Source organism: Varanus komodoensis, unplaced genomic scaffold (assembly GCF_004798865.1).
Source record: "Varanus komodoensis strain SLA01 unplaced genomic scaffold, ASM479886v1 scaffold56, whole genome shotgun sequence".
NCBI classification, from domain to species: domain Eukaryota; kingdom Metazoa; phylum Chordata; class Lepidosauria; order Squamata; family Varanidae; genus Varanus; species Varanus komodoensis.
This window is the reverse complement of record NW_025336169.1, coordinates 3,842,147-3,865,561: the sequence shown is the minus strand read 5'-3', so window position 1 is coordinate 3,865,561 and position 23,415 is coordinate 3,842,147. Positions and strand designations below refer to the sequence as shown.

Here is a 23,415-nt window from a genome sequence, read left to right as displayed (position 1 = left end):
GAGCGCTTCCGGTGCCGGGAAGGCTCGGCCAGCGAGCGAGCGAGCGAGCGGAGCATCTCGGTGCCGTTTCTCTCCTTTCCCAAGGCGCGACTCGGGCTGCAAGCCCGTGCGTGGCAGGAACGAAGAAAAGACGGGCAGTTCCCAGCATCCCCAGCCAGAGATGTAGGAATGGGCGGGGGAGGGTGCGTGACTTGCCCCCTGTAACCATACATCTCATGCATGTCCCGACAGGAGAGAAGCTGGATCGGTTTCAGCGTTCCTGGAATGCTGGGAGTCCCTAGAGCTTTTGTGGTCTGAAGAGGCAGAACGAGTACCGTCTTTTGCATGCATAAGATACGTCCTGTGTGAACTAGCCTACAACTCTCAGCAGAGACAAAAGCAGGGACGTTTGTATAGTCAAAGTGATGGTTTTCCCAGTTGTGTGGCTGTGAGAGTTGGACCATAAGGAAGGCCAAGGGCCAAAGAATGGACGCTTTCGAGTTGTGGTGTTGTAGGAGAGAGTCCCTTGGATTGCAAGGAGATCAAATCAGTCACTCTTAAAAGGAAATCAACACTGAGTGTTCTTTGAAAGGACAGATACTGAAGTTGAAGCTCAAATACTTTGGCCACCTAATGAGAAGGAAGGACTCATTGGAGAAGACCCTGATGCTGGGAACGCTGGAAGGCAAAAGGAGAAGGGGACAGCAGAGGTTCAGGCGGCTGAATGGGGTCTCTGGAGAGGTGGGTGTGGGGTTGGGTGGACTCCAGGGGAAAGTGGAGGATGGGAGAATCTGGAGGAATGTTAGTTGTTTGTGGGGTCGTGAAGAGTTGGACATGACTTTGTGTCTGAACAACAACAACTCTCAGCTTGCCCCAGCCAGGAACCCTCCCAAGTAAGCAGCTCTGCGATTTCAGCCTAGCAATGCAATCCTATAGACCATCTCAAAAATCATTCCCATTGAGTTAAACCAAGGCTTACTGCCAGGTAAGTGGGCATCAAGTTGCAGCTTGAGGGTTGTATCCAGTGTGAGTCTAAGCGAAGTCCCATTCATTTCAATGTGTTTATTCTAAGCAGGACTTTCACTGGCTACAACTGATCTCCATAGCTATGCCTTTGTAACTGGAGGTAGTTTATAGCCATCAAAACTAGCAGCCATGGATAGCCTCCTCCACAAGTTTTCTAATCCCCTTTAGAACCATCCATGTTGATGCTCATCATTGCATCTTGTGCAAATTGTATACTATGCACTGTGTGAAGAAGGACTTACTGAAAACACAGACTGCCATTGCCTCCCTCCTCATATGCATACAAGGTATGGTGGATAGAGACTAACCTAACATAATCCTCCCAGATGTCATTATTCCAACACTGCTACTACAAAGATTTCTTTCACATACATTGAGTACCAAAATACTCAAGGTTGTAAGTTTAACATAAAGATGCACAATTAAAAATAACCCCCACATAACTTATAAATCATTAAAGCAGTCATCCTAATAAAATAATCTTAATAAAATGAAGAACACATCAATGATATCAAATCCTATTTTTCCTCCTTTCACTAACTGTCATAATATTCTTAGGGGCAACTATATGTCTAAAGGTGAGAATTTGGAATTTTCCAACTCAGTTAAATTTTAAACAACCCTAAAAATTGAGGATTGTTTTTTGTTTGGTGGGTTCCCACATGGACCAGCACAGCTCTGATGTGATTTTTATTTTTATTTTAAATGTTTGCAATTTACCTAATGACCATAAGGGAAGGGGCCAAGTGGGACTCTTTAGGAAGGGAGCTCCACTGCCCCACTGCATCATCTTGCTCTGGCGAAAGAAGTTGAATGCTTTGCCTTGCTGCAGAGAACAACAGCCTGATTCTGTAGGAAATCGAGATCAGCCTCTCCTGCGGATCTTAAGGGGTGCATTACTATTACCAGCAATGCATTACTAGGTTTGGGAAGGCAGCTTATTAAGAGTCTCCAAACCAGAAAAGTAGGTAGAAATGCTTAATTTTCTTACATTTGGTCAGAATTGTTTATTACATTGGGCTTATTTTTATCCTCCCTTATTCTTTCTTGCAAGGCACCCATAGTGACTTATAAGGTGCTCCTCCTCAATGTTATATCCTCACAACAGCCTTTTCAGGTAGGCCGGGCTGAGCATCCGGGGCTGACCCCAAAGCATCCACTGAACTTCATGGCCAAGTGGAGGCTAGAGCCTGGATCTCCTGAATCCCTGACCAACACTCTAGCCAGTATACCACACTAGCTCTCCGAATTAAGGACAAATGAGGCTACAAAGAAACGGTTTATTGTGCTGGGCTGTTGTGCTTTCTCTACATTCTCTGCAAAATAATTCTGTCTGTTTACTTTTTGTCACTACTAGTGCTCCTCTCTCCAGTGAGTCTCTTGCTTCAGTGTCCCTGCATTCTCCAAATCCTTCTGCCTCATCTATTTATTCTGACCATTGGCTAATTCTGTGGTTGTTTCCTAGCCTCTAGCTGTTGAAGTTTAGCTAGTAAGATCCTCAGGGCCGAGCGCTTTCTGGTTTTTCCTTGTATCACTTTATGAAAAGCCCTGTACCAGCTTCTTCAAACCTCATGCCCTCCAGTTGTTTTGGACTGCCATTCCAAGCATTTCTGACTGATTGGTCTACCTGGAGAGCACCAGACTGGGGAAGCCTGATACTAGATACAGTGATGAACCTGTAGGTCCTCAGCAGGCTGAGGGGCACCTCCAGCGGCACCTGCAAAGGTGTTCCCATTATGGTCCCTCTGGGCATCTAGCATTCTTACTTTCCTTTTTTAGAATATATAGTACATACATGGATTTGTGTGAAATGCATCCAATGTACTAGCAATGTCACATAGGCGTCAGCAAAAGGGGACCAAATGTCCAAATCTCAATCCTCAATCTGCAATATAGGAGGAGCAGTCATCCTTTCAGTATTGTAAGAGCAGGCTTTTAACTGTATTTTTTCTATCAGCATAGATAACCAATTTATACTATTTGTTAATTTCCATGAGGCAAGTATACAATTTAAAAGAGCAGGTACATCCGAAAATGAAAGGCTGTTCCAGTACAAAATATATCTGTGTAATAATCTCCCTTGAAAAAGGCAACTGCTGGAGAGTGCCAAAACATATCTTTAAATGAAGCATTAGCTGTAACACTATCGCCAGCAATTATCTGAATTAAACAGTTCCTTATTAAAGAGATGTTGCAGTGTCCAACAGGCACAGAGCCAGCATTTTTCCTGGATAAGGCACGAGTAGACAGCAAAATGGTTGAGGACCTCTCACATAGATAGTAAAATCTTTGTCCCTTGGGATGTAAGAATTTTGGCATGAGCCCTTGGATTAAAGGGGCAGCTTCACACACCGACCCAAAGGCTCACAGTTCAGGCTCCTGACTCAACCGGATAAATGGCTCAGTGGGGATTTTGGGAGGCTCAGCAACTCCGTCTCTGCAGACTGGATGCGGAAGAACTGCAGCCTAGCATGCGCTCTTGATCCATGGAGCAAAGCTGTCTGACCAGCAGACGGTGGCACAGGAAGTAAGTTGCTTCAGGCGCTGATCTGAGATATGCACATCCTGTGTGCCAAAGTCTAGACTTCAGCAAAGCCTTTGACAAAGCGAACACGACATCCTGAATACCAGTCTAGCAAAAAGAGGGCTAGCTAGTGCAACCAATGAGGGGGATCCACAATGGGCTGCAAAATCGGACTCAGAGAGTGCTCATCAGTGGCACATGCTCAAACTGGGGACAGGTGACAGGTGGGGTTCTGAAGGGTTCTGTCCCGGGACTGGGATTCTTCAACATGTTTATTAATGATTTAGATGAGGAAGTACAAGGAAAGATAAATTTGCAGATGACACAAAGCTGGGGGGAATAGCAAATATCCAGGAAGACAGAGATAAGATACAGGGTGATCTCAATATTTATATTTTTATATTTATATTGCGATTTATATCCTGCCTTTTTCCTACAAAGGGCTCAAGGCAGCTTACAAGTTAGAAGAGTAGACAGAGAGCAACAGAATGAAATTTAATAAGGACAAATGCCAAGTTTTTCACTTAGGAACAGGAAACCAGATGCATTGCTACAAGATGGGGAATACATGGCTGCAAAGGAGAAGGATCAAATGGTTGTTGTAGGTTACAAGCTAAATAAGAGCCAACAATGTGATACAGCTGCAAAAAGGGCAAACACTATTTTGGGGTGCATCAACAGAAGTATCACTTCCTAAACACATGAAATACTAATTTCCTCAGCACTGACCTCACCTGGAGTCCTGTGTCCAGTTCTGGTACCTAAGTTTGAAAAAGATGCAGAAAAGCTAGAAAGGGTGCAGAGCAGAGCCACAAGGATGATTGAGGGACTGGAGGCAAAGCCCTATGTGGAAAGATTGAGAGAACTAGGCATGTTCACCCTGAGGAAGGAAAGACTGAATGGGGATATGATAGCACTCTGCAAGTACCTCAAAGGCTGTCACAGAGAGAAAGGACAGGAGCTCTTCTTGATCACCAGAGTGCAGGACACAGAATAACCAACTTAAAAGAAACCAGATTTAGACTAGACACCAGGAAGAATTTCCTCACTATCCGAACCCATTACCTGGGAAAATTGTGGGCTCTCCCTCACTACAGACATTCAGAAAGCATCTAGGCAGTCATGAGTGGGTTGTGTAGGCTTAGCGTCCTGCAGTACCTGGGGGCTGAACCTGCTGGCCTTCTGGCCCCTTTCAACTCCGCTATTCTATGATTCTATAACCTTCATTGGGAGGGCAAATTAAGCTCCCCATCAGTCCTTCCAGGGGCCAGATACAATCAAAGGTGTGGCCAATTGGGAGGGGAAGGGAGAATGACACCCAGGGTATCCCTGATCTCTGATTGGGGCCATCAGTAGGGATTCTTCCAGCAAATGGGAATCCTCTAAGCTCCATCCCCTCAGTTGTTTGGATTGGATGGGGAGGATAGTGAGCCCATGAGCGAGGGGTTCTAGGCACCTGCCCCACAGCATGCTGGAACAGGATGTGGGGTGCTTTGCCCTGCTCTTTATAGGAAGAAGAGAAACAGCGTACAGTCCCTTGTAGATCTTTGGATTCCGGTCTTTAACTAGTATGTTAGATTTCAGAATTTCACAAAAGCAGCGCAAGGTCTCCTGCTTCAGCTTTCAAACACTGACTCCCTTTTTATAACCATGATGTTTGTAATTTTTGCAAAATTTGCTGGATTGAGCTGAGCTATTATAAACTGTCACTGGCAAAAGTATCCCAATCAAAAATGGCCAACCTTCACTTTGGACTTGCATGTACAATGTTTGTCAAAGGAAATTAAACATGAATCATTCATTTTAAAAGATCAATAATTCAGAAGATGTGACAGAGAAACGATTAAGATTGTAGTATTCTGAACAGTCCATTGGAGTGCAAAGGAAGCCAGCAGAACCTTTCCTGAGTTTACTCTACCCGCAGCGATCTCCTTTGGGAGAGAAAAGGCTGGCACCTTAGTAAGTAAACAGTGGATAATGTTGAATTACAAATGAGAATAATATACCCAGTCTCCCCTAAGGTATTACCACACCACTGCCTCTAATGGTGAATTGCAGTGAGCACTAACAAGACTGGAGTCAAAAAGGGGCCACCAAGAAACAAGACAATGGTATTGACATACTTGGGGGAACATCAAAGTTTGCAGAAATACCAAAATGCCATATTAGGAGGAAAACAACTCCGAGAGGACTGTGGCATAGAATGTGGATACACAAGGGACCTGAATTAGAATACTGCAGGGATGCTCATTGGTTCTTACAATTAGCAGTTGTGTGAATGCAGTTTTAAAACACGGAGTAGAGGTCATCCAGACAAGGAACTTGCTGGCAGGGTGTTGGATTGCTTTAATTTATTATTTATTGATCAGATTTATATCCTGCCTTTTTTCTTACAAAGACGTCAAAGCTGTTTATACCATTCTTCTCCTGCTGCTTTCCATCTTATCCCCACAACAACAACCCTGTGAGGTAGACTGGGCTGAAAGTCTATGACTTGCCCCAAGTCACCCTGTCAGCTCCATGGCTGAGCAGGGATGAGAAACCGGATCACCCGAGTCACATTCCTGTGCTCTTAACCATTACACCACATTGACTCTCTTCAACACTTTGCCCTCACTGTAGTCCCAGGTGGGTTGGAAGTCTCTCTACTAATTTGCACTGGATGAAAATAAGCTTTTTGCCCAAGGCCAAGTGCCAATGTGGAAGGATCCCAGTTTGATGGGGACAATGGTTGAAGTTAAAGCATTAAAGCCACATCACACCAAAGTCCCGATCCAGTTCAGTTCTAGTTTGGACAAGGGAAAAAGCTTATGTAATATTATATAATTGTTCTGAAACAAAATAATAAATCTTTTAAGAGAAAGGAGGGAAGGAAGGAAGAGCTCACCAGCATGCACTCCATGAATGAGACTTGGATGAGATCCTAATGCTTCTTAAACAAATGCATGTTAAGAAACGGAGTCTGAGCAGTATAAAAGCAAGGACTATCTCCCGCAGTGATTAGTTGCTGGGATTTGTTGAGCACTGAATGAATAGAGCCATTGAATTGCCCCTAGTGTCTCATCTACTCAGTGCCTTGACGTTGTCCGGTGGTTTGACAGCTCTCCGCCACTAATCTTCTTGGCTCAGTTTGAAAGTTTAGAGAATCGTCCTTGCATGGCCAGTGGAAAGGATGCAAAGGTGCAGTTTCATTTCAAAGAATGTAGGAGGCCAGAAGAGAAGACGAAAGCATCCCTGGAGAACAATTTGGAGTTGGCTTTTTATTGATTTGTGCCTGTCTCATGTGAACTGCAAAGAAAAGAAAGTTTTCCGAAGGTTCTGCATTGTCTGAGTGTTGGGTCAGTTCCCAACGGATGACCTCAGTATTTAAAAGAAAGACCTACTTTTCTGTACCTTTAGAAAGAGGCCTGTTCATCATTCTTTTCCTTTGACTTGTGCTAACCTCGGCTGCAGCCAAATGACCTTCCTCCTTGCATGCAAACAAGCCTACCATTGGCTTGCCATGCTTTCTTTTCTTTTCATTGCCAAGGCAAATCCAAAAAAGTGTTTACAGGATGAAGGCAGCACTCGCAGGTTTATGCGGCTGGGTTGCGTATTTTCTCCTCAAAAGTAGGGCAGCAAACCTGAACTGAATGATCAAGTTGTATGTACATTTGAAATCTGGAGTAGAAAGGGGCGCATGAAGAAGTTGTGAAACACACAGGTGGCTTAACTGGCATTCTGGTCTTTTCACTCACTTACGAAGACTTGTCAGTGGCTGGCAGGGCGATCTTGCAGAAGTGTGAGATGGGGCAGCCGTGTGGGCTCCAGCCTTCTGGAGGTGTCCTCAAGGGCCCCCTCTCTCAGAGAGACTCCCTTCTCTTCACCATCTCCAGCAGTTGCTCTTTCTCCCCATCTTCTTTTTCAGGGTTCCAGCCACTTGCCTGCTCGACAAGGCAAAGAGCCAGGGAGCAACTTGGCAGGTGAAGCTCCTGCTCCTCTCCTCCTCACCAGCACCGCTGTCTGGGCCAGGGTGAGAGACAGGAGAGGAGGGGCAACTCCAGGGGTTCTTGCCAGAGGGCCCCTGCTGGGGGTGGGCTCTGGGCAGCTGCCCAACCAGGCCTACCCTTAATGCCAATCCCAGAGGGGGCCAAATCTGCGCTGGAACTAATTCTACTTCCTGACCCTTCTGGCTTGCTGCAGCTGGGGTGGGAAGCAGACAATGCTTTCCGAAAAAGTGTTCTTTCTGTACATGCTTTGTTTTATGTTTCTCTCCCATTGACAGCAATGGGAAAGAAAATAGTTATGCTGTCACATGGGCTAGTGCAAGCAATTTCTTCAGGCATGTTGGGAGAATGAAAGGGGCTTTGAATTCTCTGGGTCTAGGGCTGCCCTGACACTTCAGCACACCCACAGAATACCATTTTTTCAGGACTAACCATTAGCAATAGATCTATTCATCTGTTAGTATCCTCTCTTTTTTCCCCCAAGGAAAAAAGTGGCCTGCATGATCCCCATCTTCTCCACGTTATCTTTACAACTCTCTGAGAAGGGCTAGGCTGGGAGTACCTTGCCCAAAGTCACCCAGCAACCTTCTGGGGGCTTGAACCCGGGTCTCCCCAGCCTCAGTGTAGTGCAGCGCTTTCCATAGGCATACTGGAGGCTCTCTGGGGGCCACAGATATTGCAATACTGTACAACTGCTCTCTGCTGGTGGTGGAGACCTTCTGCAATATCCTATAGGTTATCAAAGGCCGTAGCACCGGGAAAATGAAGAGGTCCGTGGTGCCTGGAAGGTGTTTGACTTCTAGCGGGGGGGTTAAATGCTGCCTTCAGTCTCAGAGGCAGTGTGCCTGTCTACTGGTGCAGGGGAATGTGGGTAGGAGAGTGCTGTCGCACCAATGTCCCGCATGTGGATCTCCTACAGGCAGCTATTTGGCTGCGACATGAACAGCAAGTCTGGACGGAGCATGGCCTCATCTGGCAGGGCTTGTTCCTGTGAAGACAGTGCTCAGTGGGAAGGTGTTCTGAGGAAGGGCTCTTACCAGCAGGCTCCTTTTTTCAACTCACAAAAATAGCTGCCCAATTCCTTCTGGTGGCTGGCATAAGACACCTCTGCCTGGAAGAACCCTACCCAGTTGGCAAGCTGGGCTGCACCCTAACCTAAGGTGGCTCATACCTGGATCAGCACCATGATCTGGGGGCTTTTCTATGCAGGGCTGGTTTTATTGCAGGCTTATGATCCGAGCACTGCAGCAGAGCCGTTTCCTTTCCTGCTTCCCTGTTCCATAACCTCTAGACGGCACTGTGATATAGCAGAATAGCACAAATACACAAGCAAAAACAGCCCTTTCATCCACTTTCAGAAAGAATACCTGATTTTCCCTGCTGTAAAAAACCCCCTGCTGTTTGAAAACTGAAGCAAAATTAGGGGATCAACTTGAGATCATCTAGAGAATTCATAATAAGTAGGGAAAGACAAGAAAAGAATAAATGCCTTGTTTAGAAAAGCCCCAAGATTGTTCCACTGCATCCATAGAATCATAGAATAGTAGAGCTGGAAGGGGCCATGAAGGCCAGCGGGTCCAACCAGCCCCCTGCTGTCCAAACGAGTATGCACAGAATTTCAGTTTTACCCATGACTGACATACAAGACACTGGGGCCAATATTGGTATCCGAGATCTTTCTTCTTTTGACGCGTTGCTGCTGTGACTCATCACACCCCGCTTGCTTTGTTTACGTTCCTCATGTATTTCCACTAGCGTCATGGTAAATGTTGACAAGCAAGAGTCCCGACTTCCCCCTCAATCTGTCACAAACAGCAACAACACTTAGAGGCTCTGCTGCCACCTGGTCAGAGCAGGCAGGGCCGTTGCAGTGGTGCACCAGCCGATGACATTTAATACCAAACCAAACTCCCACCCATCCTCGGGAAAGCTTTGGCGGGGTTTGCCCAAGATATCTGGCCGCCTGAAGCAGGGAACAAAAAGGTCCCGTTTCTCCTTTTCTCACAGAAGTGAAAACTGAACTGGCAGCTGCACATTGGCAATGGGGCAGCACCCTTCATCGTGCCCGAAGGCAGCAAGTTAGCTTGGCGGTCATGGGGCAGTCTGAGAAGCACCCCGGACACCTCTGTTCTCCAATAGCTCATGGCCATTCCCTGTCCCTCAGCATCTGCTGCCTGAGGCAGGGGCTCCACCTTGCCTGATGGTAAAGCTGGCCCTGCACGGCGCTCTGGGATCTGTAGTAGAGCAGCATCTGATCATGTTCCTTCTCTTACCATGTTGCCTTGTTCTGTTGCAATCATTGCACTGTCTTGAGCCAACAGGATGCAAAGCAATTCTTTCCTTCCTGTTCGTGCCATCACTTCAGGCACTCCTTTCAGGGACTAGTAAATATCAGAGAACAAACGTGGGGCTACCCTTGAAGACGGTCCGGATACTTCAATTGGTTCAAAATAGAGCTGCCAGGCTGCTGACGGGGACTGGGCATTGTGTTCACATGACTCCAGTTCTCAGTCAGCTTCACTGGCTTCCCATTGAAGTCCGGGCCCAATTCAAGGTGTTGGTTATGACCTATAAAGCCCTAAATGGCTTGGGACCTGGTTACCTGAAGGAGCGCTTACATCCATATATGCCCGACCGCCCTTTGAGATCTGTGGGAGAGGCCCTTCTCCGGGAACCCTCCATGAAAGAAATTAGGAGGGTGGGTACTCGGAGGAGGGCTTTCTCTGCGGTGGCGCCTAAGTTATGGAACGTGCTCCCCAGAGAGGTCCGCCTGGCGCCGTCATTATTTGTTTTTCGGCGCCAGGCGAAGACCTTTTTATTCAAGCGGCATTTTAACTGTTAATATTATTGGATTTTATCTGGCCAGGGCGGCTTATTTTATACTGTATTTTTGTATTTTCAATTTCATGTTTATGTTTTTGATTTACATTATAATTATTTTAACAAGTGAAACACACAAGAAAAAGCCGGCAATTCACATAATTATGTGCTTCATTTTATCCCATTCTTTTCCCAAGTTTTCCTCAACCTGGATCCTGCCATACTGCCACTCTATATGACTCGGGTGCTCCCACAACTGGAGTATTATGTTCAGTTCAGGGCTCCACATTACAGGAAAGATATACTCAGGTTGGAATTGGTGCAGCGTAGGGCCACCACGATGATGGCTGGATTGTGGGGGAAACGGTATGAGGTGAGACTGAGGGAACTGGGTCTTTTCAGTTTGGAGAAGAGGAGACTCTGAGGGGATCTGTTGGTGACATACAGGTATGTGAGGGGGTGCCATGCAGAGGAGGGTTGAGACCTGTTCTCCCCTGCAGAGCAGGGCAGGATGCACTCCAATGGAGCAAAGCTTGGGGAAGCAAGGTTCCATTTGGATGCCAGGAAGTACTTCCTGATGGTTAGGACCCCGAGGGTATGGAGTGGGCTTCCACGGGAGGTCATTGAGGCCCCATCGGTGTGGGTGTTCAAGGATAGGCTGGTAGGCATGTCATGAATGGAGCTGACTGGAGCCAGGGGTCAGGCTAGGTGGTCTGGGAGGCCCCTTCTGACTTGTGCTATGCTTCCATGTTTCTGTATATATTGGACTTAAACTCACATCAGCCCATGACAGCATGGCCAGTGGTCAGCAATGGTCCGTAAAGGCTTGTGGCTCTCAAGTCATTCAGGCAGCTGTTTAAAAACAAGCAAGCAAGTGGCACCAGACAGCACAGCCAGGTTATTAAATTTACTATACATTTAACACTTGTAAAATTAAATGTAAAAAATCTCAGATTAAACTTAAAATTCTTTAATTAGATCTAATTTATAAATTAGATTTTAGAATTGGTATAAAACACCAGCTTCAGTCACAAATAATATGCTACAGTCCCACTGGTGTTTTAAACTGAAACATTTCCCATGCAAGAATTTGATTTATATTGTTTTAAATAAGTTTGATCTATGGGGTTTTTTTTAAATGAACATTTTAAATTTATATACAATTTATAAACTGGATGCACTTTTGGGGTTCATTTAGTGTGTTTGGTTGGAGCACTGTGTTACACACAGTTTGCATGCTTGTTGTTTGAAAAGGATGGTAACTGTGAGGGATCTCCCCATGGTGTCAAACCCTCTCCCCAAAATAAGTTCAGCACCACGGATAGTTCCTGTACAATTCAAACTGGGACCAGGGGTTGCTCAACCCGCCTATCAACACCAGAGCCATCAGACATCGCTGGTTGAAGTCCAAAACATCTGAAAAGCAGCAGGCTAAGGAACTGCTCCACCAATCCCTTTCTATCTTCACAACAACTCTGTGAGGTAGATTAGCTTGAGAACAATTGGCCCAAGGTCATCTAGTAAACCTTAGGGCTGGGTGAGAATTTGAAGCCAAGATTTCCTGACTGTAGCTGGACACTCCAACTATTTCACAACACTGGTCCTAAAAATCAGACATCATTAAGAGCCTTTGAAAACCTAAGAGAACAGGACAGAATTTGTGGGGTGTTTTATCATTGCATCGTATTATATTGTGGCATATCTTTGGTGTTACACTTTCTTGTATGCCTTTCTGATATCTTAGAAATATTAGGCGAATATCTATCAGTAGGTAATAGAAATTTCTGTCCTGCTTTCAGGCTTGGATTTCCCTGCTTACTGCTGTTGCTAAATTAGCTGGCACTGAAAAATCCATGCAGAGTTCAGGCCAGCCCAAAAATGCTTCACACACCATTTTTTTCCTGCACAAAATAATTAATCTGTGTAGAAGTACCAGCTTTCAGTAGCCAAAAACTGAGTCAGGAGTTGGGCCAAGAATTCCAAGCTGAGGACTGTAAAGCCAGGATGACCTGTTGCTTGGACAATGCTCCAGTCGAAGCAGGAAGTAATTTATGGCAAGGCTGGCATGGTTGGGCAACTGCTAAGGCTCCACAGCTCACAGGGGTCCACTGACAGCAGTCCCCCAGGAATTGCTGCTCCCCTTCATCACAGCAACCTGCCTAGACATAGGCAGAAGAAGAACATGTGATATCCCTGCTGGTCAAGCAAGCAAGATCGATCGGGGGGGCAGAGCAGCTGGGACCATAGTAGTGAGAAGGGAGGAGGCCCATGGAACAGGTCTTGAGAGGGCTCTCCAACTTGAAGCCCACACTGTTTGTAGTTCTTCCCATCTAGGAGGCCAAGGGCCAGGCTGCGTTGGTGTGTTTTATAGAGAGCCTGAAACATTGCACCGACAGGAGGATGGGGCTGCAGTTCTGGTATGGGGCACCCACTCCCAGAGTCAAAAGTTTTGGGTTCTAGTCCCAGTGGTGCCTGATAATCACCACCCTGGGGAAACCTCTGCACCACCATGTAGGAGAAGAATGCAAATTCTTCTTGGCTTTGGAAGGCACCATTTGAAACAGTTTCCAATCATGTAACACAACAGATCCCTGTGCAAGTTGCATATATGATCAGGGTGCTGTCCAGGGTTGGCATGGCTGGTCATCAGCAAAGGGAGCTCCTCCCTCTGTTCACCATGGCAACCCACTGGTTCAGTTGCCTCTCAGCTGGACCACATGGTGGTGATGAGGAGGAGGAAGAACTGGAAAGATGCCACTGCCTTGTTGCTCACTGGCTCTACCAGTCCAGCAAGGAAGGAGAAAGAGGAGGAGTGAAAGCAGCTGGTGACTAAGGTGTTGAGTAGGTGGATTCATTGAAGGAGGGGGTCCATTGGGGGTGTCTTGTCGAAGGGCCCGCAAAGACCTGGAGGCAGCAGTATTTGAAAGGTTGGTTTCTCTGTATTGTACACCAGTGTTCTTCAACCACCGGTCCACGGAACAGCACCAGTCTGCCAGCATTTCCTGCCATCCGTGAAGAGCCACTTTGTGTATCTCGTTCGCCAGGACCAGCACGGGGCTAGCTGTACTCGCGCTTTCAATTCCCCTGCCTCTTCTTCAGCAGAGGAGGCCAGGAAGGGAAGAACGGCTCAATGGGAGCTGTGGCACACCGGTCCGTCCTCTGGGCGAGGGCCTGAAGACCACGCCTTTTCCTTTCTCTGCTGTGTTTTCTACTGAGAAGGGAAATGTAGAGGCAGGATTGTGCTGAGAGTGTTTGCTCAGCCAGTCTGTGCTGGTGTGTATGGGGGTTTGAGTTCTATTTCATTATTTAACATTATCAATATTATTGTATTAAGTAACTTCGTTTGATTTTGTATTGCTCTGCTGTTAATACTGTATTTCAATTTGAATTTGCTATGAGCGTAGTATTGCATTTATATTGATTTTCTATTTTGCTATTGCAAATTTTAATATTCTTGAATTTCCCAGTAGCCTCTCTAAAAATTTCAGTTGTATGTGATTTCATTTTATTTCAATATTTTATTCTTTTATTAGTATCTTTTACTGCTCAGTTTCTGGTTATTTTACAGAATTTTCAGTTTTTGATACTATATGTAAAAACTAATACACAAAATACTACATTATGTATATAATGCTTTTTATTTCTGTCTCAGCTGTCCCTGAAATAATTTTGCTATTTTTGCTGGTCCCCACCTGTAAAAAGGTTGAAAACCACTGTTGTACACTATATGCATAGATTAAATGCTCGGTTTGGATAAACCTGAATAAGGAGAGCATGCCAGGAAGAGAGGGACGCTGGGTGGGAGGCGGATGGGACACCCTGCCTCAGAAAGCCAGTGGAGTAAGTGTGCAAGTTAATGAGCGAGCTGCGAAGGAAGCTCTGAGGATTGGCCTCGTAGTCCCTGCAAGGAAAAGAATGGCTGTAGTTGTCCGCCTCTCCTTTTTTCTCGGGGGTTTTTTCCTTATGTATGTCTTGTATCCATATGCCCTCCTTCCAAAAGGCCCAGGCAGCATGGAGGGAGACTATCCACACGAGGTGCCTGCTCTGCTGTAGCCATACTGTTCACCCATTTCTGTTGGGCGTTCACAGATTTGCCTCTGTTTATGGAACACTCCCTGAGGAAGGTCACTGGGAATGAGCACTGTCCTTTTAGTGCCAGCTGCCAAGCAAAGTCATACAGTCTTTCAGGCATTTGAATGTTACCTATGGCCTGACTATGAGGGGCTGAAGAAACTCTTCCTGGACCCAGAAGAATTCGGTGACTTTAGGTGGTAGCAAACATCCCCTGCAAGGCTCTTGAGCAGGTGGTGTCAACCCTCTCCAGGCGCTCTTGGACGAGAGTGATTATCTGGTCCCATGTCAGGCCTGGTTTTGACACAAAACGGCCTTGGTCACCGCGTGTGTTGACCTCTGCTGGGAGAGAGACGACCCTGTTGGTTCTCCTGGGCCTCTCGGAGGCTTTCGGTACCACTGACCATGGGATCCTTCTGCCGTGTCTGAGTTGGGTGTGAAGGGCTCTGCCATGCTGTAGCTCCACACCCACAGGGATGGCAGCCTGCAGGTGGCGGCACTGGGCGGGATCTGGTTCTGGCCTTGGATCCTCCAGTGGGGTTCCTCAGGCATCAGTCTGGTCCCTCACGCTGCTGGACATCTGCATGAAACTGCTGGGCAAGGTCATCCGCAGCCTTGAAATGCACTGCCATCAGAACGCTGATGACATGCAGCTTGAACTCTCCCCTTCGTCTTCAGTAGGTGAGGTTGTGGATGTGCTACACAAGTTCCTGGTTGACTCAATGGACTGGAGGAGGGCCAGCGAACAGCTCAGTCCAGACAAGACTGAGAGGCTGTTCTTCAGACTGGATGGAGGGAATCCAACATGTTCTGGATGGGGTTCCACTTCCCCGGGAGCAGGTTGGTAGCTTGGGGTGCTCCTTGAGCCATTGTGGTCACTCAAGAACTGGGTGGCTTCAGCAGCTCAGAGAGCCTTCTACCAGCTTTGGCTAGTGGTTAAGAATGTCCACTACTGCAGGTCATTTAATTAGTTTACTGGGGCTTTGTTAGTTGCTTAATTAGGTTGCAAGATATCTTGTTTAAGTTAGTGGAATGTTATGTGTGTTTTAAATTTGATTTTAAATATTGTACAGCAACTTTTTTATGTGGCATACTGTGTTGTATTTTAGATTGTATTTTAATGGGTTGTTGTATACTACTTGGAGAACTTCAGCTAATGGGCAGAGTGGGTCATCGATTTATTTATGCTGTTAGCTGTCCAAAGATGTTAGTAATTGGACGGCATACAAATTTTATAAACAAACAAAGAAAAGTTCAACTCTTCCTCATCTCCTCCGCCCCCCCCCCCCATAGAAACATTCTAGTTGATTCCACACTGGTTCATTCTCAGCATTGCTCTTTATGTCTGCAGAAAATGCCCTGGAAGTCCAGTGCTTACTTCGTAAATGCTGCTTTTGAAGAAGGGGTGTCCTGTGTCAAGTGGAGTCAAGACAGAGAAGCTAGAATTCAGCAAGGCATGGTGCTGAAAGCCAAGTCCAAAGGTAGCTCGAGCTCTCGTGGTTCTTCAGGGAGCAAAGTAGCCCAGCACTGCAAACCTGAGAGTTGGAAAAATAGGGATTGCTCTAGCAATTCTACACCTGAAACTGGAGGCTTTTAAGATGCAGCATTTAGAGCCCAGCTCAGGGCACAAGTGCAGGTCATCAGAACTTAAGGAAGTGTCTTACTCACAATGAAAGCCTTCCTCATGGGTAATGCTTGCCTCACAAGGAGACTTTGTTTTCTAGGCAGGCACTTCGTCTGAATGTGCCTCCACCCTTAGCCAACTGTACTCCCTTGGACTAACTGGCAATGCAACTTCTGCCTCCTAATCAGAAGGAAGGTTCTCATTCCTTCAAGTCTTGACGGAATAATGTGCTCCAACGGAGCAAAGCTCAGGGAACCAAGGTTCCATTTAGAAGCCAGGAAGCACTTCCTGACAGTTAGGACCCCGAGGGGGTGGAATGGGCTTCCTCGAGAGGTCGTTGAGGCCCCATCAGTGAGGGTGTTCAAAGATAGGCTGGACTTGCACATGGTGGGCATGTAGACTGTCCAAGAGGCCAAACTCAGCCTGCCTGGGGAACCAATCCAACCCCAGGGATTCTCCAGATCAAGCATCTCTTGCCACAAGCTCACCCCTTTTCTCCAACCACAGTCAGTTGGTTCTGTGCAGGTGTTTCCCCATTCTAAGAAGTTGCAATGCCTTTCCTAGGCATTACCAGTAAGAACTTTCAACTAAAATGACCCCCTTTGCCTGCGCCTGCCACTGGAATGCAGTCCTCAGAGCTTCTCCAAAACTGAATTCAGTCCTTGTACTTCAGTTTCCTAGCACTCTATGATGTAGATAACAAGAACTCTGTCATTTCCTGCTCTTTCGAGTAGCTTTTGCAATGTCAGTGTTCTTTTTAAAATAGAGAACTTGGGAACATGTGCAATGAATGACAGTCCTTGTCTATAACCTACTACTCTGACACAAATATGTCCTTTACTGGTGTCATATTCCAGTGCTTCCATTAGAGTGAAACCAGTTTCTGGGTCTGCTGTCCACAAAAAAATCTGCCAGTTGAATCTAACTTTTGCACGTCTTTTCTGGCAGTCTGGAATCTCTTTGACACGTTGATCTTTGCTGCTTCCAACAAGGTAGGATGAAGGATTTAGTTACAGCCTTCAGTCCAAGATAACATCTTTATTCAAGGAATGTTTTGAGAACAGGAAAAGGAGTTTCTCAGGTTTAAAGGTCTGGAAAACTAAATGATACTTGATCAGCTTTGCCAGTATACATGTTTTTTTTAATTTAGATTCTTTTAAATGTCCATTTGGTTTTCTTAGGTTTATGACAACAGAATTAAAACTATGACCATATGTTTTTATTCCCCTTAAAAAGATCCCAGCTTTCATTGTTCCAGAAAGAAACATGGAAATGAGAACTTTGGTGTCTGAAGTACAAAGGGCCGTTCAATTGTCATCATTACTGGATTGGGGAACCAAGTGGTGAAGATTGAAGCTCACACAATGTGCTGACCAGGTAACTGGAGAGCTAGACTTCTTTAAGAAAAGGAACAAGTAGGAGGGGAACAAAAGCTAGAATTAAGATGTGTGCAGCTTTGTTTATGCCCATGTTAAATCACAGCTTGTACTGCCAGCGAAAGAGAAGTGGCCTGGGGGAGGAAAAGTTTTTTGTTTTGTTTTTTAAAGCAGATCCTCAAGGTCCACCAACTGGAGCCAGATGCAAAATGGTAGCTTATTTATTTTTTCAATTTATTTATTTATTTCATTCCATAGCTTATGGGGTGGAACCATTTATCTAATGCACCTATAAACCCAGGGCGTATAAATTATAATAATTATGTTCTATGTTTAAATTAGTATACAGGCATGCCGTGAAAAGTGTCCTTGTTTCTGGGGATGCATGTTTTTGGCAATTCACAAGTACCACCCTACTAACACAACAGCCCCTCTCCTGGTTCTTCCCCTTCAGGGTAGCACTTCTGTCACATGAAACGGCAAACTACCGCCACTGGTAAATTATGACATTTTACTTGCAGCCACTGATTTGTGTTGCTATTGTGAGTGCCATGTTTGACAGGAACAAGAGTGTGTTTCATTGGCTAATCCTTTTTCTAATCTGTGATAGCTCAGCACATTCCAATGTCCTACCACTCAGGCAGGGGAGGGACTCTCTATATCAACAAAACAGTGACAATGACCAGCAATGGTACCTTCTTCATATCTCTTGCATCAATTAATGCAGCAATTATTAGGATTTTTAACCTACTTTTCCTCCTCCTTTTATACTTTGCAACATAAGTCCAACAAATAGCCATTAAAATAGGCTAACCAGCTAAAGACAAAGACGAACACAAAAATAACGCAAACTGACAGTTGATAAGTAAAGTTAAGCAACAACAAATGTTTAACAGTAAAATGTCTTCATTTACCAACAGAGAGGAAGATACCCTAACCCTGGGAATAGGGCAACTGACTAGATTAATGAGAAAATAGAGGCTTAGTCTCTACATACACTGATATAATTGAACTTAATCTGACATCAAAAACCAGGGGGAAAACAATTCAACCACCCAGGACTCTCTGTAACTGACCATAAAATGGCTATTCTTGAACAAAGAAACTACAGAGGGAGAATGCAAGATCAAAACACTGGCCTACTGTAGAAAAGTGTGTATCACCTGTGGCCCAGGCTGGGATATTTTTCGGTGCACACCACAAGTGTTAATTAGTTTCCAATGCCATCTGCCTTTTGTGAATGGCCAATGATATTGTGAATGATAGCATGATCACCCCTATCTCTACACGAATCCCCTCCAACCCTTCTTGCCCAGCCAGCTAGATCAATCACCATGCTGACTGGGGCTGATGCATATTGTGGGCTAGTCCCAGAATGTATGTTTAAGGAGAGGTGCCAAACATTGCTGGTCTCTCAGTTAAGCCAGTGGAGTGACTCCATTCTCTCTTCCTCTGTTGCAGCCTGATGGAACGGTTCTAGCATAGACCCAAGGCATGCTCCTATGCATATTTAGAAAGAAAAATGCCCGGCAAATCTCAACTGCCCAGCAAGTTCTTTCCCCCTCCCTGACTTCCCATACATAGGATTGCACCATTAGACTATGTGTGTACCTACCACATTTCAGATTTCTAGGTGCTAAAATCCCAGTTCCTTGGAAGCAGCATAACCAGGACAGCAGAGGTGTCCTTGGGGTCAGGCCAGCAGGCTGGAGCCCCACCACTTTCCCTTGGAGCCCTGAATCTCTGGGGGCAGCTGCCCCACCACCCTGCTGTCCATAGCCCTTGCTGCAATACAGGTGCAGAGAACCTGCTGCTCCCCGTGGCATCCGAGCCCCCAGGCAGGCCCCCGGGCGTCTGGCTCACCTGGGCCTGCCCCCCAACTGCCTGCGCTTTCCCCCTGACAGTCAGCGCCCCGAAGGCCCTTTTCACAAATGGGGCTTCCTCAGGCGCGGCGGTGCACAGGCCCCGTGCCCTCAGTCTGTCCGCGGCAGGCTTTCGCTGGCCCCCTCGGGTCGGGGAGGAAAGACGCGGGGCACGGAGGGAGCCGGCAGCCCCGTCCCCGCTGCGAGGCGGCGGCGGCGGCGGCAGGGGCCTCCCGAGCGCGGGGCTGGGGCTGGGGCGGGCGCCCGGCCGTGCCTCCGACCCGCCCCCGCCGTCCTCGGGCGGGCAGGCCTGCCCGCGCGCTCTTCCCGCCCTCCGCCGCTCGCGCTCCGCCTCGCCGCCGCGTCCTGCCCCCCAGCTCGCCGCCTTCCGTGTGTGGCCGCGGCCGCCATGTTGTTGTGGTCGTGAGGCGGGAGGCGCAGGCTGCGCCGCGGAGCCCGAGCCGCCGCGACGACGCCGCCGCCGCCGAGGAGGAGGACGACACCGAGGCCAGGCCGAGCGACCACCCCTTCGCGAGCGCCGCCGCCGCCGCGCCCCGTTGGGGGGTGGAGGCCCCGCGCCATGGCTGGACGCTGCCGCCGCCGCCGCCGCCGGGTAAGCGGGGCCAAGAGGCAGCGGCGGCGAGGAGGAGGAGCAGTCCGGAGGGGCGAGGGACGGCCCGGGCCTGGCCGCGCGGAGGCAGCCCGGGCCGAAGCGAACCGGGCCCGTCCCGTCCGTCCCGTCCCGTCCCGGCCAAGGAGTGGGCGGAGGAGCTTGGCGTGGCCTGCGCGCCCGGCGCTTGAGGGGGCCCGCCGCCGCCCGGGCTCCTTGCCTCCGCCGCCCTTTCCCTGAAGTGTTGCCCTTGTCAGAGGCGGGGGGCCGGTCTCTTGCCCTTCCCACTTGTGGCGGTGGTCGGATCGCCCCGTGGTGGTGGTCTTGCCCTCGGTGAATCATAGGGGAGGGGGCGAGGCTCGGTCCTTTTCCTGCGCTTTGCATATGGTCGTGCTGGGTGGGCAGCGATTCCGGAGCTGTGAATGACGAAACGGTAAAAACACGAGTGGAAAGCAGTGCATGAGGAACAGGATGACACTTAAAGCTGAGGCTGGCCAGTCAAGGAAAGGCCTTTGGAACAAAGGTGTCTTCAAGAAGCGCCAAAAGTGACCCAGTGTCAGAGCCGCTTGAGCACCAGAGGCCTGGAGTTCCATAAAAATCGAGCGAGTGCACCGAAGGCGCATCTTTTGGTGGACTGCAGCAGGTCCATCGGTTCGTGCAGAACCCCCTGGAAATTTATTTCACTTCATTTATTTACTTGAAACATTTGTATGCTGCCTGTTGTGCCACAGCAGATCCATTGGTCCGTGCAGAACCACTAGGAGAATGCCTACCCTCAGTGGCCAGGGATGCTGGCAAAAGAGAAGGTGCTCTCTCAAATAACCTGGACCCATTTCTAACCCCAGAGATGTTACCAGGTTAGAGGTAAATGCATATGGATTTCTTAGGACAGGTTAATCTGCAGTACAGCAGGAGGTGTGTCTACTCACCTCTCATTTGGTTCAGTTCAGCTTACTTCTGGGGAAGGTGTGTTATAGGATTGCAGCCCTAGATGACTAACTAGTAAGCTATCTTAAATGGGTAGTCTTGGGCAAGCCCCACTCCCCATCTCTCTCAGCCTTGTACAATTTATTATATTAGGATAGTGACCCTGTGATACTTGTTGTTATGTGCTGTCAAGTCACCTCCAACTTACGGTGATTGTATGAATGAAAGCTGTCACAATGTGGTGTAGTGGTTAAGAGCTGGGACTGGGACTCAGGCGATCTGGGTTCTAGTCCCCCCTCGGCCATGGAGCCAGCTGGGTGACTTTGGGCCAGTCACAGACTCTCAGCCCAACCTACCTCACAGGGTTGTTGTTGTGGGGATAAGATGGAGGAGGAGAATGATGTAAGCTGCCTTGAGCCCTTTGTAGGAAAAAGCCAGGATATAAATTGGAAAAAAAAAGTCCTACCCATAACTTTCCTGTTCAGCTATTGGAAATTCTAGGCTGTGGCTTTCTTTATGCAGTCAATCCATCTCATATTTGGTCTTCCTCTGCTCCTGCTGCCTTCAACTTTCCCTAGCATGACTCTTCTCCAGGGAGTTGTCATTCTTCCTTCTAGGGAAAGCTCTGGCTTGATCCTGTAATGTAAAAGTCAGTGTTATTGTGGATGGGACTAGGTCTGGTGAGTGTGTTTTAGGGAATAGTTGCCCCACTTAACGCTTAATGCCCCACTCGGTGTGTTTATGCACAAAGTGGAATCAGGGATTGCTTGGCTCACACTAGAGCATGTAGTCTGGGCTGCTTTGGCTTTGTTTAGAAGTAAAGTCCCAATTAATTAAATGGGTATTTCACCCAAATTAGCATGTCACACAATCCTGTATGTCAGATGTGAAGACTCACTGAAGTACGTGGTACCAAGTAAAGGTTCATGGAATTACAATTTTGTCTCAGCCCTGATGGAATGTATGTATAAAGTGTACATATATATAAAGAAATATATTAGAGGTGTACTTGACTGAATGCATCCACATTTTAGGCCTGTGACTGATTTTTTGTATGGCAGAAATTTAGGTTCTTTTTTTACTTTCTCTCACATGGTATGTTTCTCCTTTCATTTTCATCCCCAGAGCTTGAAGTTGATACTTAATCTTCTTGCCCACCTCCATGTTAATAGCACTGTTTTTACCATCAAGTCACCCTTGTGTTCCACAGTAATTAATCCAGAGCAACTCCCATCTTGTGCTTCCATACTGCCATCACCATGTAGATTTCAGCAAACTGAAAAGGGTGTGAGGGAAAATCCGCCCTTTGTGTGTCTGTAATCTGTGATGTGCCTGTGATTTAGTGATTGAAGCAGTCCTGCAAATCACCAGGCTCCTGCTTGCCTGTGGTGAGTATTAATAATCCCAGGTGACTAGGAAGGGAGTATGACAAAAAAACTTAATGCCAGACAAGCCTTTAATGACTAAACACAAGTCTGTATGGACACACTGGCTCGTAAATATTTTTGATGACTATTAAATTCTGGATATTAGTTTGCAAGCCTGCACTGAAGCATGATAAGGGGTGAATAATCTCTGTGAAGTATAGGATGCTTGCTCTTGCATCCCTTGTGCATCCTTGTGTGTTTGAGAAAGGACTTGTAGTATTAGAGTCCTCGTTCCATACAACTCAGCAAGGATGCTACTCACTGTGGGGTGACTGTATGAAGTGTGCCCAGCATAGTTCAGGATACCTGCATATGAAAGAGTGAAGATTGAAGGAGCTGAGTTGACCACCTACCCTGTGCCTTGCCCATCACAACACACCACAGCTTATAAAAGGACCTTACAATCCCTCTATCACTGCATGGTTTTGCTGTGATGTGATGTTAATTTTTCTTCTCGCTCTTACGTGATATGTTAGATTTCATCTAGAGGTAGTTGAGTCCAGAACCTTTTCTGGAACTCTTTCCTTGTGGATGACAAGGATGTTTGTATGGAAAGATGGGAGTGTGCAACTGCAGGGGTATAACTAGTAGAGTCAGAATGACAATTTCAGATTGTGAGGCTCTGTTCTTGCACTTTGACAATGCAGGTCATGTTGGAGACCAATATCTCATTCATGCTCTTTTGAATAAGAAGGGCAGGAGGTGCAGAGGTGGCATACAGAGTAAAGAAGATATTGGTATGTGCCAGATTATTTTCCGGGTTTACAAAAGAGATTGCCTTTTAGTATGGTCTCAACAAGACTCTCCAAGATTGCCTTGAAAGCCAGCTCTTTTGTTTTTGCATATACTGGTGGTATTCTTACTTTTGCTGAGAATTTAGTTTTTTACTTAGTATTGTATGCTTTGTGGTCTTTTCCAGGTCAGTCTGATTACCTGGAAAATGGGTATTTTAGAAAATGGCTTATTAATTTATTTGTTTATAATTGCATGGGAGCTGAAGTGATGCTGCTTGCATTCCACAATAGACATAACACTTCTGCAAAGAGACTGCTTGTGAATGATCCACCTGAGTTCCTAAAGCTGCAATCTGAGCACACTTACTTCGGAGTAAACCTGTTTTGACCATCCTGCAGTTTACTTAAGCATGCATAGGACTGGGTTATGTGTCTGGGTCTGGTGTTTC

The 23,415-nt window shown here is 46.9% G+C and overlaps 2 protein-coding genes and 1 long non-coding RNA gene across 18 annotated transcripts in view; 2 read left to right on the top strand and 1 right to left on the bottom strand.

Annotated features, from left to right (window-relative positions):
- ASCC2 (activating signal cointegrator 1 complex subunit 2) overlaps positions 1-19,168 on the bottom strand; it is a 50,540-nt gene extending 31,372 nt beyond the window's left edge. Inside the window, exons 1-2 of the mRNA XM_044448993.1 lie at positions 19,022-19,168; positions 15,785-15,941 (exon numbers count right to left, since the gene is read on the bottom strand). The gene's annotated coding sequence lies outside the window, so the exon portion shown is untranslated. The remainder of the gene's footprint in view (positions 1-15,784; positions 15,942-19,021) is intronic.
- On the top strand, positions 50-13,961 carry LOC123032835. The gene is made up of 2 exons (XR_006416546.1): positions 50-720; positions 13,289-13,961. It is a non-coding gene; the product is annotated as an uncharacterized LOC123032835 (long non-coding RNA).
- A 586-nt stretch (positions 19,169-19,754) lies between the features above and the next one.
- Positions 19,755-23,415, top strand: part of MTMR3 (myotubularin related protein 3) — a 64,398-nt gene continuing 60,737 nt past the window's right edge. For 12 of the 16 annotated variants that reach the window (XM_044448987.1, XM_044448981.1, XM_044448992.1 and 9 more), the window contains exon 1: positions 19,755-19,881. The gene's annotated coding sequence lies outside the window, so the exon portion shown is untranslated. Of the gene's footprint in view, positions 19,882-22,949; positions 22,970-23,415 lie in introns of those variants that run through there. The other 4 variants (XM_044448985.1, XM_044448980.1, XM_044448986.1 and 1 more) reach the window with 3 other exon arrangements.